General features: G+C 41.1%; 1 pseudogene; it reads right to left on the reverse strand.

Annotated features, from left to right (window-relative positions):
* Positions 1-3,624: 3,624 nt before the first annotated feature.
* On the reverse strand, positions 3,625-4,112 carry LOC150048448 (proline-rich nuclear receptor coactivator 2-like; annotated as a pseudogene).
* Positions 4,113-15,913: the final 11,801 nt, after the last annotated feature.

Consider the following 15,913-nt stretch of genomic DNA (forward strand, 5'->3'; position numbering starts at 1 on the left):
TTCATTTTTCAAACAAGCATCTTGATGTAGGAGTTGAGATTTCTTTAGTTTGGCTAAAGCACTTGGAAAAGACCTCATTTTGGAATCCTATTTTTGTTTATTTTTTAAAAAATAGTTCTTTGTGTTTACTTAATCATTTGTTAATAAACCCTAAAGCTCAAGCTGTCAGATAGTCTATTAACACCACTGAACAGCTGTTCACAGGATAATCACCCGTTTATCCCCATGTCACTAATTCAGATGCTAATTGCACTCCAGACTCTGGCTCATTCTCCTAATCAAGCCAGACCAGGTGTGGGACAGGCTGAAGAGATTGTTTCTGGATCATCCTCTCTCCTGTTCCTTCTAGTGGCATGGATAAAGCAGGGCAGCACATACACACCTGCACACAGACACCCTCACCTACACAGGAACACACAGGCACACATACACATGAATCAACACGTGGCTCATAACTGTGAAAAAGTAGATATGACCTACATGTCAAATTACCATGAAATAAACCAAAGTAAGCAACTATGGAATGCAGAGTTATGCAATCATTAAAAGGATGTTTATGAATATGATTAGATAACACATAAAAATACATACTCAGTGGAAAAGCACTATGGAAAACTATTATAAGGGTACAAATAAAAGGGGAAATTGAATGGATAAAGGCTTGGGGATATACAGCACTTGCCTAATAATGAGAAGTATTGGGCTTATTTCTAGCAGAAGGAAGGAAAGAAGGAAGAAGAAAGGGAGGTAGGGAGGGAAAAAGGAGAGAGAGAAGACAAAGATAATCTGGAAACTATAAATGTTTATGGCACTAGAAATAAGGAAAATTCTAGGTGCTGATGATACATTCTGGTTTTCCTGGAACTTGTACTTAGAGGAGAAAGACAACATACAACTCAATAAGCAAGCTATATTCATTGCAGGGTCTTCAGAAGAAAACAGACAAAGCACTAGGGAGGGCAGGGAGTACAGAGCCAGGTATACTTTATCTTGGGTGAGCAGGCAGGTGGCCTCACAGGAAACTTAGAGAATGGGAAGGCCTACATGGGCGTGGCCCAACTTGGTTAAGGAGCAGGCAGCCGGCCAAGTGTAATGAACTGAGTGAGGGCGGGAAGGTGTTTGGAGAGATGGGCAGGTGCTAGATTCTGTTTAGGAGGACGGGAGAGCTACACACTGGTGGCTTATACCTGTTATCCTAGATACTCAGAGGCTGAGATGTGAGGATTGCAGTTTGAAGCCAGCTCAGGAAGGAAAGTCCATGAGACTCTCATCTGCAATTAACCACCAAAAAGCTGGAAGTGTAATTGTGGCTCAAGTGGGTAGAGTGCCAGCCTTGAGTGACAAAGCTAAGGCAGAGCACTCAGGCCCCGAGTTTAAACCCTAACACACACACACACACACACACACACACACACACACACACACACACACACTGATATTGAATATTGATCATAGTCAAACAGTCACATTGGAATCAATTTTTTTTTTCTCTACCAAAAAAAAAAAGTATTAGGAAGCTGGGCACTGGTGTTCATACTTACAGTCTGGCTGCTCAGAAAACAGATCTGAGGATCAAGGTTCAAAGCCAGCCCAGAAAGGGAAATCCATGAGACTCTTGTCTCCAACAAACTACTCAGAAAAAGCTGGAATCAGAGTTGTAGTTCAAGTGGTAGTGTGCTAGCCTTGAGAGCAAAAAGAACTCAGAGCCAGTGCCCAAGCCCTGAGTTCTAGCCTAAGACCATCCTCGCCCACCCCGACAAAAAGTCTTAGCATAAATTAATTGTATAAAAAGGTTTCACTGTGATGTTTAAATATATGTACATAATGTACTTTAATCAAATTTCTCCTGTCTATACTGTATTACTCTTTCTTAACCCCTTTCTCTCCCTCATCCACCTTTTTAACAGTTTTTAGTGGGTTTCATTATGTTATTTTTTTAAATATAGAATTGCACTAGGGTTTACTTTGAAATATAACATACAACCAAATCAATTTTGAACACAGTGGCACTTTAGCAAGGACAAACTAAAAACACAGGGACCTTTAAAATTAGGCCATAGCATAATAAACAGTACATGATCTTACAATCCTAAATTCATACTAAAAAGTCATTTGTAGGATAAAAGCCAAGAAAACCTTATATATGGTACAGGCTTATTATATGTATTTACATGGCTCTTTCTTCCTTCAGTACTTAAAACTTTCACACTATACAACCTCTACTAAGCAAGCTTTGAAGGGATACATGAGGCCAGATCATTGTGAGAATAGCTTGTACTGAGCTATAATACAAACGTGTTCCTCAAAACTACCATGTGGCTGGGAGCTGTTGGCTCTCACCTGCAAACCTACTCAGGAGGTTTAGGGTTTTACAATCTCAGTTTAAAGTCAGCCTAGGCAGGAAAACCCATGACTATCTCCAATCAACCATCAAAAAAGCCAGAAGCAGAGCTGTGGCTCAAGTGGTAGAGCATTAGCCTTGAGCAAAAGAGCTCCAAGGCAGTGCCCAGGCCCTGAGTTCAAGCCCCAGGACCGACAACAATAATTTAAACAAATAAACAACAACAACAACAACAAAAAAAAAACCTGAGTGATCTTTAATACTAGTTCTGTGAAAAAATTTTGGTGCATCTATTGGCAGACACCTATCTACTACATTTAAGAAATCAGACCACTGGGATCTCATTCTAATAAACCTCAAGCACCAATTACACGTTTGCTACTGTACAGTTAAGTAAATGCTGGTACTGTTAGGGAAAATTCACATTTACTTCGGGCAGTGCATTAAATTATTGGCATGAGTGATCCTAGGACATTAAACTTTCAAATGTCTTCAATCTTTGTACATCTTTACAAGTAAATCTCGTCTACAAACTTTAAATTGCCATCTCTTCCAATAGAAACATTCATTCCTTTAACATTCCTCCCAAATCTATGCTTCAGTGGACTCACTTAAAAGTTACTCAGTTGAGTAGGCTCAGTGGTTTCCTTCAGTGGTCATAATTACTATAAACCTTGGACTCTCCTAGCAGAGGTTTACAATAGGGCAAAACCTAGATACATAAAGCCATATAGGGTGAGGTTAAATGAAAGGACCTCCAGGATATAAAAACAAGAGCCATACAATGTGTGATTGTTGCTCTTAATGTACTATGTTATTTCTCATCTCCTTTGTTGTCCCTTGGTTATCTCACATTGTTACAGTATCATACCTTGTTATCTGATATATTGCATATATGTTTATTTGGTTATTTGAAATAGAATGGGGAAAGCGAGAAAACAAGATGAGGGGAGTTAAATGGGGACAAAAACATGAGAAAGAGTAGTAATGTTTGTGAAGTAATGCACCTTCTATCTGATGGGTATAATGTAACCCTTCTATTAATTACAATAAAAAATATATTTACAAAAGTTACTTAGTTGAGAACACTTACTCTCAAGTGCAATCATTTAATTATTTGAAGTTGCACTGGTACTTCATACAGTGCACACAGTACATAAAACCATGATATAGTCTGTATTTTTACATTATTAGCAGTTTTGCACAAATAGATTCATTCTCTAATGATATTTGAGACTGGTGAAGCACCATGTGGAATTGTGGCTAAATTTAAACATTAGTATCTAATCTTGTACTTGAAGTAAGGTTTTCAATTGAAACATCGTTGAAGGATTCAATGACACAGGAACCCAGTAGCTGGGTGGCTTGGAGAGAACACTTGGAGATGGTAGCTCAATGAATTTGGCTCCAGCATAGTTCTGGTTAGTTTGAGACTTAAAAAGCAAGCTAGGACTTGATAAGTTTGCATTCCAATCTGGATTATTTGAAAGTTTTTGGTCTCCTCCCTCCCCAATTGTGTTTTACATGGCTTGCCATGCAGCTGCTACTGAGTTAAAGCCATGTCCTCTTTCTCTTTCTTTTTCCATATGAACAGTCTTCATCTGGGAATTCTGATCCTTGGTCTTCTGTCGATTGAGCTGTGGTTGGTTTTTTACTAACATTTCTAGATTGAGGATCTGGAATGTTAAACCTCTCTCCACCACCCATCTTCAGCTTCTGTGTCACCTTTCAGTCTGCTTTTCAGATTGCTGGGTTTCTTCCTGTACTCTTCTTTGCAGCCAAGCTCAGGATATCCACAAGCTGGCTGAGAATGCCCTGCACCTCATACCCAACCCTTCGGGCCCCTACAAAATGGAGACGGCCTGTTATTTTCATGTATTGCTATCCTAGGCACAGGCATCCTGTCACTGTCTATTTTCCTCCTTCTTCTGGCCCCTCCCCCATGAAACAGCTGTTCTTTTGTGGGGTGGGTGGGTAGGGAAGGGAGTCCTGGGGTTTGAACTAAGGGCCTAGGTGCTGTCTCTGAGCTTTCCTGCCCAAGATGGCTTTGAACCACATAGTTTTTTAAACCTCAAAGTTTTAAGATTCAGTTTACTAATCTTAAATTGCCTGGATTTGCAGGCAAGTGTTCCTTTCTCAGCTTCTAATTTTGCTTAAGTCCTGAGTATCTTCCAGTATGAGAAAGACTATGAAAATAGTTTAAAATAAAAGATGGCACCTAGGACTAGAGACAAATTCATAAGGAAAATAAATTGAATTATAAGGTTAAAGTGAATCTAACATAATGTTCATTTATTACTAGTCTAAACATTTTTTTGTGTGTGTGACTGGAACTGGGCCTGAACACAGTATCACGTTCTCATTCACAACTGGTGTTCTATCATTCAATTCACACTCCCAGTCTGTCATTTTGCTGGTTGACTGGTGATGGAGTCTCCAAATCTTGAATCTGGGCTAGCTTTGAACTGCAGTCCTCCAGGTCTCAGCTTCTTGAGCAGCTGTGATTACAAATGTGTGAACAACAGGTACCTGGCTCTGAACAATTTTGGTGTGTGTATGCCAGACCTGGGGTTTAAACTCTTGGCCTAGGTTCTGTGTTTGAGCTTTTCTCTCTCTCTCTCTCTCTCTCTCTCTCTCTCTCTCTCTCTCTCTCTCTCTCTCTCTCTCTCTCTCTCTCTCTCTCTCTCATGATTAGTTGAAAATAAGAATGTCACAGACTTTCTTATCTGGCCTGGCTTCAAACCATGATCCTCAGATCTCAGCCTTCTTAATAGCTGGGATTGTTTTTTTCTCATTGTAAATGTCCCAATGTTTTATTTTTTTAAATACTGAACATTATATATATATTTTGCCAGTCCTGGGCTTGAGCTCAGGGCCCGAGCACTGTTCTTGGACTTTCTCAAGGCTAGAGCTCTACCACTTGAGCCTGAGCACCACTTCTGGCTTTTTGCTGTGTACGTGGTACCGAGGATCTATATATGTGGTACCCAGATCTTCGTGCATGCTAGGCAAGCACACTACCACTAGGCCAAACTCCTGGCCCCATGAGCATTATATTTTTATGTTTTAATTTCTTTCCAGCCACTAAAGTAAAAGTAAACATTAATTCCATTTAACTAAACCAGTGAATCAAAACGTTTTCAAAGATTAAGCATTAGAATGCCACAATAATTTTGAAGCCATTTTTAAGTGGATGCCTCTGGATACACTTCTTTGAGGACGTTAGGGATCTGTATAACAGAGAAGAGTGCATACCTGCCTGTCCTGTTTATAGCGTTGGAAATGGCTATATGGGAATCCATCTGGGGAAGAATTTGCGATTCTGTTTGAGGTACAGTAATACACAAAGCATAAGATTTGCAACTATGGTCTCTCTTCTAACTAGCTATTTGGCCTAGGCAAGCTACCCACCTTTTTTTCTTTCTTTTCTTTTTTCTTTTTAATTTGTGCCAGTGCTAGCGCTTGAACTCAGGGTCTCTTGATTTTGCTTACTATTTTCCTCAAGGGCGGCTCACTACCATACCTCTACTCCCAACTTTTCTGCTGGCTGATTATAGCGATACGAGTCTTTTGAACTCTCCTCCATGGGCTAGCTTTGAACCATGATACTCTGATCTCAGCCTCCTGAAGAGCAATGGTTACAGGTGTAAGCCACAGATGCCTGACTCTACCCACCTTTCTGAGCCCTGAATGAAACCTTAACACAGGGAAAATATAATATGTAACCCTGGGGACAGCTGGCACCATTAAGCAGGCAACATGACAAGCTCCTAAGTGGTCTGGGAGGCAGCAAATTCTCCCACATGGAGCAATATACACACTGTCTGTACATGAATGTACCCAAGGTTTTAATAGCCTCTGAGCCTCTTACAGAAGGGACAAAGCAGAGGCCTGGCACATATTCAGTATTCAATAAACATTTGGAGGTCAATGAGTTAATTAACTGGTAATTAATATAACCAAAGACCTTCCATAAAAGAACAACAAAAATCACAATGCTTTCGTTCACTGGATGCTCTACCGTCTCTCTCATGAATGAGTCATGTGTACAGAGCCCATGTTGCAATAAGGAGACAGTTCCAGGGTTGTGAGCTGTGGAGGATATTTCTCTCTTCGTTTCCAACCCATTGGTTCTTGCATCCAGTCAGTATTCTCAACTTGCTTAACTGGCTGCCCATTAAAAAGATAAATCCTACATAGCACAAGATCCACGCCCCCCCCACCTCCTTTCCTAGAACACCTCTACTCTTTCCCTAACAATACTAGAAACTTGGATAGGGGAATGGGTTCAAAAGGTTTCCAGAATAGAGCATGAATATAATTGCAGCACCTAGACAGTGAGGTAGGAGGATCATGAATTCAAGGCCAGTCTGAGTTACACAGACTCTCCTTTAAAAAGGGAAGGGGGGAGGAAGTAGAGAAGAGAGGGATGAGGGTAGAGGAGAGTCTAAAGAGAAGGGAAAGGAAAGGGAGGAAAAGAAGGGGAAAGGAGGGGAGAGGAAGGGAAGAGAGAGGAAAGGGAAGGGAAAGGAAGGAAAGGGGAGGGAAGAGAAGAGGAGGGGAGGGGAGGCGAGGGAAGGGATGAGAAGGGAAGGGAAGGGGGGAAAGGGAAAAGAGAAAAGCTTGCCATTCTGTCTCTTCCAAAACATTGAACTGAAAGGCATAAACACAACTAATAGATGACCATGAACTCTGCAGCTATTAGCAATGGCAGAAAGTCAAAGTTGGTGGCATTACTGTGCCACAGCTTCACTGACAACATTTTGCTCATTGATTGAAGATAAGAACCTCTCAGATTTGTTTGACTGAGCTGTACTTCCAACCAGGATGTTCAGATTTCAGCCTCTTGAGTAACTAGGATTATAGGCATGAGCTTCTAGCACGGGGCTAATCTGATTGTGTTTAAACAAATGTAATGTGAAATATACCATCTTAACCATTTTTTTTCAATGTAAATTCAGTGAAATTAAATTTCAACTAGCTTCCTTTGATGTTGTAAGTGAAGCTGTGGCTCATACAGTAGAACGCTACCTTGAGTGGAAAAAAACAGCCAAGAGAGAGCTCAAGGACTGATTCAAGCTCCAGTAGACTCTCTCTCTCTCTCTCTCTCTCTCTCTCTCTCTCTCTCTCTCTCTCTCTCTCTCTCTCTCTCTCTCTCTCACACACACACACACACACACACAGAGCAATTTTCATGGACATAGAAGCATTAGAGAGAGGACTCACAAATCCATATATAGAGTACTACTTCCTTTTGTGAATATGTGGGGGCTTGGGGCTTGAACTAAAGGCCTAGGTGCTATCCCTTAGTCTTTTTACTTAAGGCTAGCACTCTACCACTTAAGCCATAGCCCCACTTCTGTCCTTTTTGGTGGTTAATTGGAGATAAAAGCCCCACAGATTTTCCTGCTCAACCTGGCTTCAAACCATTCAAACCATTCAAAGGTCAGTCTCCTAAGTAGCTAGGATTGCAGGCATGAGCCATCAGCACACAATTCCCACATGTATTTTTTTAAGCATAAGAGGGTATTTTATTTTTCTTCTTTTAAGTGTACATTTAAAGGTAGGAAGGTAGACAATAAGAGACCATCTCAGAAAGGTGTGATATTTCCTGTCCTATTGTCTGGACACAGAGCTTCAGCCAAGGAAAGCCAGGATAGAAAAGGGAAAAGGAAAGAAGAAAGACAAAGCAGGCTAGAATCAGAACAGGGTGAGTTCTCATAGTGCCTTAGACTCAGTATCCCTCTTTCTCCAAGCTCTCTGATCTCCACTCAGGGCAGGCAGGTAGGCAGACAGGCAGGGCCAGACCTCTGCCGCAGGGCCTGAGCTGATGTCTTTGGCAGGACTCTGAAAATGCTTCCTCCTACCCCATGGAGAGAGCATTGCCCAACTGGCAGGTGGAATGAAAGAAGTTTTGTCTGAGATGAGTACAGAACAATCCAACTCACGTGTGTGAAGATTTTCATGAATAAAGGGCTTTCATCGGAGTGAAGTTGAACTTTGAAGCGAAAGGTTGAAAGGTCTCACAGTTATCTCTCAGTAAAAGCCAGAACACCGAAGTCACACTGCAATGTCATTGCCATTACTCAACGTGTTTATGCTACTCTCTGATATACTAGAAATGTTCCATATCTCTAAGTACATAATGTTTCTAGATGTCTCTCCTCCTCTTCCTCCTCCTCCTCCTCCTCTTCCTCCTCCTCCTCCTCTTCCTCCTCCTCCTCCTCCTCTTCTTCCTCTTTTTCCTTCTTTGAGCTGAAAGCTCATGGCCTGTTCATTATCCCTTAGCTTCTTTTTTCTTTTTGTTTGTGTCAGTCCTAGGGGTTGAACTCAAGGTCTAGGTGTTGCCCCTGAGTTTCTTTGGCTCAGGGCTAGCATTCTGCCACTTGAGCCGCAGCACCACTTCTGGCATTTTGCTGGTTAATTGGAGATATAATTGTCATGAACTTTCTTGTCCAGGAATGTTGCTGAATCCTCAGATCTCAGCCTCCTGAGTAGCTAGTATTATAGGCAGGAGCCATCAGTGCCCAAACTGAATTCCCATTTTATTGTATAGGACAATTTACCATGAGAAGCTTCCATGTTTCCATAACAATGGTGTTCTGGCTTCAAGGTTGGATCCAGATAGAACTTTCTCACTGAGATTGGTGATGGCCATGCTGAGACAGGAAAGGTATCATCCTGTCCTATGGGCCTCCACTACCTTAGACTGAGACTTGGAAAGCAGAGAGGACAACTGATATGGCCAATTACCACCAGGGCCTCAACCAGCCCTCCTGGGATGACCCTCAAAGCGGCCATATGAAGCAGAGCCTCATATCCCCAAGTCAGCCAGATATCACCCAGAGGTGAGAGCAGTTTCTAGAGAGGGATATAACTATGAGCCGTGAGCAGACAATAACTGAGGGACAGCAGGGTTATCTCTCTGAAGATGGGGTGATATCCACTATGCCAACCGTGGCGCCTCTCACCCCCTATCTTACTTAGGAGACAAAAATGCTTTGCTATTCACCTCCACCATTGCTTATTGACCTGCCCAGCTCCTTGCTAGTCTGCAAATTCCACGAGAGCCGAGGACTCTTTCTATTTTGCCAAGGGAGTGACAGGATCACCAAGAACAATGCCCAATATGTAGGAAGTCCTCCAAACAGCTTTGCCAGTGAATGAAAGGGGTCATGTGTCTGCACCTAAATACTTAGATAAGGCTCAGGGTTTTTGGTCCCCTTCGCCCCCTCCCTCCCTACCCCTACCCCATCAGTCATCATTGTAAGGAAGAGAGTGGAAGATTTTTCTGTTTCCAAAGCAAACACGATATAACACAAATTATTATAAACTAGTGGTTTATTTGTCCTAGTCACCCAGTAATTCACAAGCTGCATGACTTTGGACTAGCTTCTTTTTCCTTACTGAAACTTCTTTTCAGTGGATTATTATCATCAAAGTCATAGTCATGGATTCCAGCTCCTTTCCCTGTGTACTTATTCTAAGAATTTGGTTATTGACCCTCATTTTCCCTGTTGGTATTTTAAGTCTTCCAGTTCTACAGTTCTGTGAAGCAAATTTGGCGCCCCACAAGACATTCTTTTTTCTCAGCCCTCATGATTAGGTAACTATAGTTCCTGTTCTGAGGAAGGACTTTGCAAAACAAGGAGTGAAAAATGCCAGGGAGCATGCTCTAGAACATACAGACATTTTCTAAATTCCTCCCACTACAATTAAATCTGTAAATTTTTGCAAAGAATTCTTTTTTTTTCCAGAAAATTTACCCATTTTATCGATGCTTTGCAATTGCTCTATATTTTACCATATTATGTAGAAACTATAAGCTACTTTGTAAATACAAGCTACTTTGTAAAACCAAAGACAAACATTGAATCCAAAGATAAACTATATTTTCCACAATGGACCCTTTCCCCATAGTTAGTATTAAATTTTAAATATCTATTTCTTTTGTTAAAATGATTATTTTACATACTCCACAAAGAATTCTTTTTCCACTGAACTTTGTGGTTTTTATTAAAGAAAAAGGATAATACTTTACTAGGGGTCCCCTAACATGTCAGTAATGCTAAGGCTGTGGGTAAATGTTTAAACTCAGCATTCTGTTTTTCCAGTAAATCAAGTTAAATAAAACAACTAGGCGGGAGTTTGGCCTAGTGGTAGAGTGCAGTGACTGAATTTGGATGTGGTTTAGGTGTTACCTCAAGGGAAATTGATCCACCCTTGTGAGGTGTTAGGAGAGTAGAAAGTAAATTTGGCTGAGTTGTTTAAGAGGCAGGGTTTGGGTAGGTGATGAGGATTAGGTAAAATTATCAATAGGGAGTCCCTGTATTTGGACCTTGGCAGCTTTACACAAAGAAAACAAAGGAAGCAGAAAAAAAAAGTTGTACAATCTGCTCCCCCATCTTTTGCTCCAAAATGACCTTGCTGCCTTGAAACTCAGCCAGAAGGAAGACCATCACCAGCTGTGGTCTCTTGACCTTGGACAAAAACTGGGAGCTGAAAGAAATGTCTTTTCTTTGTAATTGTCACCATTTGGGGCATTATGTTATAGCAACAGAATATATCACACACACACACACACACACACACACACACACACACACACACACACAAATGCCAACATTTGGTGATCTCTGGTTCAGAGAGGGCTGAAGTCAGAAGAACTTTTTCCGATTATCATAGCCTGAAAAGCACACAGAATCTTTGGTGCCCTTTTCAGACTTGGTTCAAAAAAGAAAGCAGATCCTCCCCTCCCTTCAACTAGTTGCTAATCGGAGCAATCATAGGTAATTCTTTTTGTGGAATCTTTAAGTCCTTATCGCTGTTTTACTAAATTGAATCCGTATATTGTAACCCCCCAGGCAGAGAGGGTGTTTCATTTTGTTTTGAATTTTAGATGTTCACTTTGGCTTTTTCATTTGGGAAGATGATCTTTTGCCTGACTTTCTTTCATATTACTCCTCAACACACACACACACACACACACACACACACACACACACACACACACACACACGGCCGCCGCCGCCGCCGCCGCCGCCACCACCACCACCACCACCACCATCACCACCAAATCTCCCCCATTCTACCACTAATTAATTCTAATGAGATCGTTCTTTATCCTCTACCTCTGAAAATTCTACTCACAACTGAGCTATACAAAGATTTCCTTTCTTAGCAGGTGGTCTTTGTTTTGGATTTTTTGCTTTTTTTTATTTTTTTATGTTTTGTTTTCTTGTTTTTGCTGGTCCTGGGGCTTCAACTCAGGGCCTGGGTGCTGTCCCTGAACTTCTTTGTATTCAAAACCAGCACTCTACCTCCTGAGCCACAGTGCCACTTCTAGCTTTTTTGAGTTAGTTTATTGCAGATCAACTAACTCATAGATGTTCCCACCGAGTCTGGCTTCAAGCCTCAGTCCTCAGGTTTGAAGCCAGACTCGGTCGGGAACATCTATGAGTCTAGTTGATCTGCCAATAAACTAACTCAAAACAAGCTAGAAGTGGCACAGTGGCTCAGGAGGTAGAGTGCTGGTTTGAATACAAAGAAGTTCAGGGACAGCACCCAGGCCCTGAGTTGAGCCCAGGACCAGCAAAAAACAAGAAAACAAAACACACCTCCAGACTAGCAACATAATTCTTTGCTATGGGGCAGGAATGACTGTCCCCTTGTTCTGCCTCCTTCTTCTCACAGGAAGCCTCTTGACCTGTCCTACAAGATCTCTTAGCACGTACCCCATGGCCAGAAAGTTCTCTGCATCCGGTGGGTGGAAAATTGAGTGTGTAGCTAAAACTGTGTCTTTTTTTTTTAACTGATGCAAAATAGTTATTCCAACTTAGTTATTTTATGCAGTAGTTTTCCCCCCTCAAGACTTGTGATAACCACCTTTTAAATCTGTAAATAATGTTATCAAAATAATATTAATCTTTGAAATCTCACAAAAATTTATATTTTACAATCCACCCTGAATATCAAGGCTGCAAGAATAACACAACATTTCCTAAATCCAAATATTTTACAGCTGTACCCAAAAAGGAAAAAAAAAAATTAATACAATTATAAACTTCAATAGTCACTTTGTCATTGACAATGATTGAGAAGCTGTGTCTTTTAAAATTTTGGAGTTGGCAGTTTTATGTTTGTTATTTTATTCTTGGAACTGAATAATAATTCACAAATTCTTTTCTTCCTCTTAGACTTAAATGTGAACTCAGATTCTGACATGTTTTCTCATTGTCTGGCACTCTACCACCTGAGCCATGTCTCTAATCCCACAAAAATTCTTAAAGTCATACCATTGGACCAGTCTGAACAGTGGTGGAAACCTGCAACCATAGAAGAGAGAGCCATAGAAGGCTCTCAAAACTACTTGGTGCAAGATGGGAGAGACACGTGTGTTTCTCAACCAGCTGCTCTCTGCCATCTGCCAGAGAATTTTGTATGGACCATGATGTTATAAATACCCAACAGCCCTCGGCAGAGAAAAGATTCCTCATCCCTGACACTTGTGGTTTAGACCAGGTTACCATGATCGTGGGGCTCAAGCATACTTGGTCCTAAGCCCAAATCTCCCTCCTCCATCAGCCATCAGCAGACTCCAGCCACAAAAATGACTGCCAATAATTAATAACTGTAAACAATGCCCACCAGAGACTCAACAGTTGCTTAGATCCAAGGCCTTAGGACCATAGATGTGGCTCAAGTGGTAGAAAGACAACTCTGAGTGAAAGAGTTGAATGTGAGTATGAGACCCTCTGTGCCAGCCTAGATACCAGAGCCTTCTCACCCAAAGAAGTATACAGTGGCTCGCCCTAGTCACTATTATCATCACTATCAAGCCCAGATGTAGCTTTACTCGTTCACAACTCCCATCGATGCCTCTGTCTAAGTGACAGAAAATCACCCTTAGTAGATGTAAAATCAAAAAGAAAAAGCTTCTAGATGCATCTTCACAACGACTGAGAAGAGATGCCTAAGAAGAAAGAGAACCACGGCTGAAGGCTATGGTGATCATAAGTCAGGTGAAGAAAATAGTTGGAGTAAGCCCCAAATGAAGTCTTAGGTGAACATGAAGGTAAAAGTTAACAGGGACAAGCATCATAACCCAGGATATGATAAGGACATCTGCTCAGCCATGTTCATCTCTGCACTATTCACAAAAGCCAGGCGATGGAAACAATCCAGATGCCCTACTGCAGAAGAATGGATACAGAAAATGTGATATATATACACACAATGGAATTCTACATAGCCAACAGACAAGATAAGATAATGGCATTCACTGGGAAGGAATCACATTGAGTGAGACAAGTCAAGACCAAAGGAACAAAAGGCGCATGGTATCCTTAATATGTGGATATTAGATCCAAACAGTACAAGAGAGAGGACTCAATATTTGGGTACCCAAGGTTATGGACATGGTCTTGGAGATATAAACATAACTACATAGACATAAAAATCTATGATGGGTTATATACTCTATAGATATAATGTTTTATTACATATATTAATATGTATCTATGGCATATAAACCCTCAGTTTAATTTTAACTATGTTCTAAAATCTATGTGCTGGTGATTGTATATAGATTCCCTTCTTGAATACCTGTTTGTTAAACATGACATTTGAAATATGATGTAAAAATCAATGTTAATAAATTCTTCAATTTAAAAAAATTGAAGAGAAAAAAATGCTAACAGGGGCAGCCGGGCACAGTGACTCACGCCTGTAATCCTACCTACTTAGGAGGCTGAGATCTGAGGATGCGGTTCAAAGCCAGCCTAGCACTGAAGTCCATGAGACTCTTATCTCCAGTTTACCACTGGAAAACCAGAAGTGGCACTGTGGCTCAAGGAGTAGGGTGGTAGCCTTGAGCTGAACAGCTCAGGGACAGCACCTAGGCCCAGAGTTCAAGCCCCCAAATCGACCAAAAAAAAAACAAAATTAACAGGAGCAGGACACTAGTGGCTCATGCCTCTAAATCCTAACTACTCATAAGGCTGAGATCTGAAAATCATGGTTGAATCAGCCTGAACAGAATAATTTATAAGACTCTTATCTCCAATTAACCAGCAAAATGCTGCAAGCGGAGTTGTGACTCAAGTGGTAGTGCACAAACCTTGAGTGAGAAAAGCCAAGTGAAAGCCTGAGTTCAAATTCTGGTACTGGTAGGCATACATACACACACACACACGAGAGAGAGAGAGAGAGAGAGAGAGAGAGAGAGAGAGAGAGAGAGAGAGAGAGAGAGAGAGAGAGAGAGAGAGAGAGAGTTTATTGGGGCCAAATTAACCCCAAAGAAAGAGAACTAAGTAAGCTCAGCCAGAGGGCTACTGAGGAGGGATGCTCTGAAGGAGGAAAGAGTGGGGTGTACCAGAAATCACCAGACAAGAGAATCTCTCCTCCTCTTTCTTCTTGGTAAGTTCTAGAAATGGTGAATAAAATTCACTTTGGGGCTGGCTTTTATTTACAGTGTAAGAAAAACTCTTTCCCTCTAGCCCTGTCACACACCCCTCATTCTGTTTTGGTTTCTTCAACTTAACAAAAAAACATAGTGAAGAACCACAGAAGAAGGATAAGATAAGGTACACTCATACCAACCAGCAAGATTTAACAATTGTTAACACGCTTCCTGCTCTTCCCACATGAACAAACTCTGGCGTGATCTGGATTTCCTATAACCATAATTCAATCTCTGCATCCAATGCGGAGGCATTGGTAATTAAGGTACTGGGATCAATCCACAGCACAAGAAAATAACAAATACCTATTAACAATAATCTCCACTGTCACCTCTAGATAAATCAACCAGGCAAAAACTCAACAGAGAAACCTCAGAATTGAACAATTGCAAGGCCGGAAGTTTGGCCCAGTGGTAGAGTGCTTGTCTAGCAGGCACAAAGACCCGGGTTCAATTTCTGGGTACCACATACATAGAAAAAAGCCAAAAGTGGTGCTGAGGCTCAAGTGGTAGAACTCTAGCCTTGAGAAAGTCCAAGGACAGTGCATGGGGCTTGAGCTCAAGCCCATGACTGGCAAAAGAAAAAAGAAAAGAAAAGAATTGAACAATTGCATAGACCAACTAGACCTAAACAGACATCTGCAGATTATTCCACCCAGCAACACCAGAATATACTTCTTTTTTTTTTCAGCAGCACATGGAACATTTTCTTAAATAGATCACATTTTAGGGCATAACGAAAACCTGAGCAAATTCAGAAACTCTGAAATTATTCCCTGCATTCTCTCAAACCACAAGAGCATAAAATTGGAATTGAACACCAATCTCCATCAAGGAAAACCCTGTAACTCATGTAGATTGAAACTACACATTGTTGAATCACCAGGGGTCATTGAGGAGATCAGAACAGTTTATGGTATTTAACAAAAAGAAGCACACAAAATACCAGCTCCTTTGGGACACAGCAAAGGCAGTACTCAGAGGAAAATTTATAGCTCCAAGTGTCTACATTAACAAATTAGAAAAATCTTAAACCAAAAATTTAGTGGTACACCTTAAGCTCTTGAAAAAAGAGCAACCAATCCCAACTCTGGTAGAAGGAAACAAATTAT

The sequence above is a fragment of the Megascapheus bottae genome, chromosome 22 (genome assembly GCF_031878675.1).
Source record: "Megascapheus bottae isolate mThoBot1 chromosome 22, mThoBot2.hap1, whole genome shotgun sequence".
In the NCBI taxonomy this organism is placed as follows: domain Eukaryota; kingdom Metazoa; phylum Chordata; class Mammalia; order Rodentia; family Geomyidae; genus Megascapheus; species Megascapheus bottae.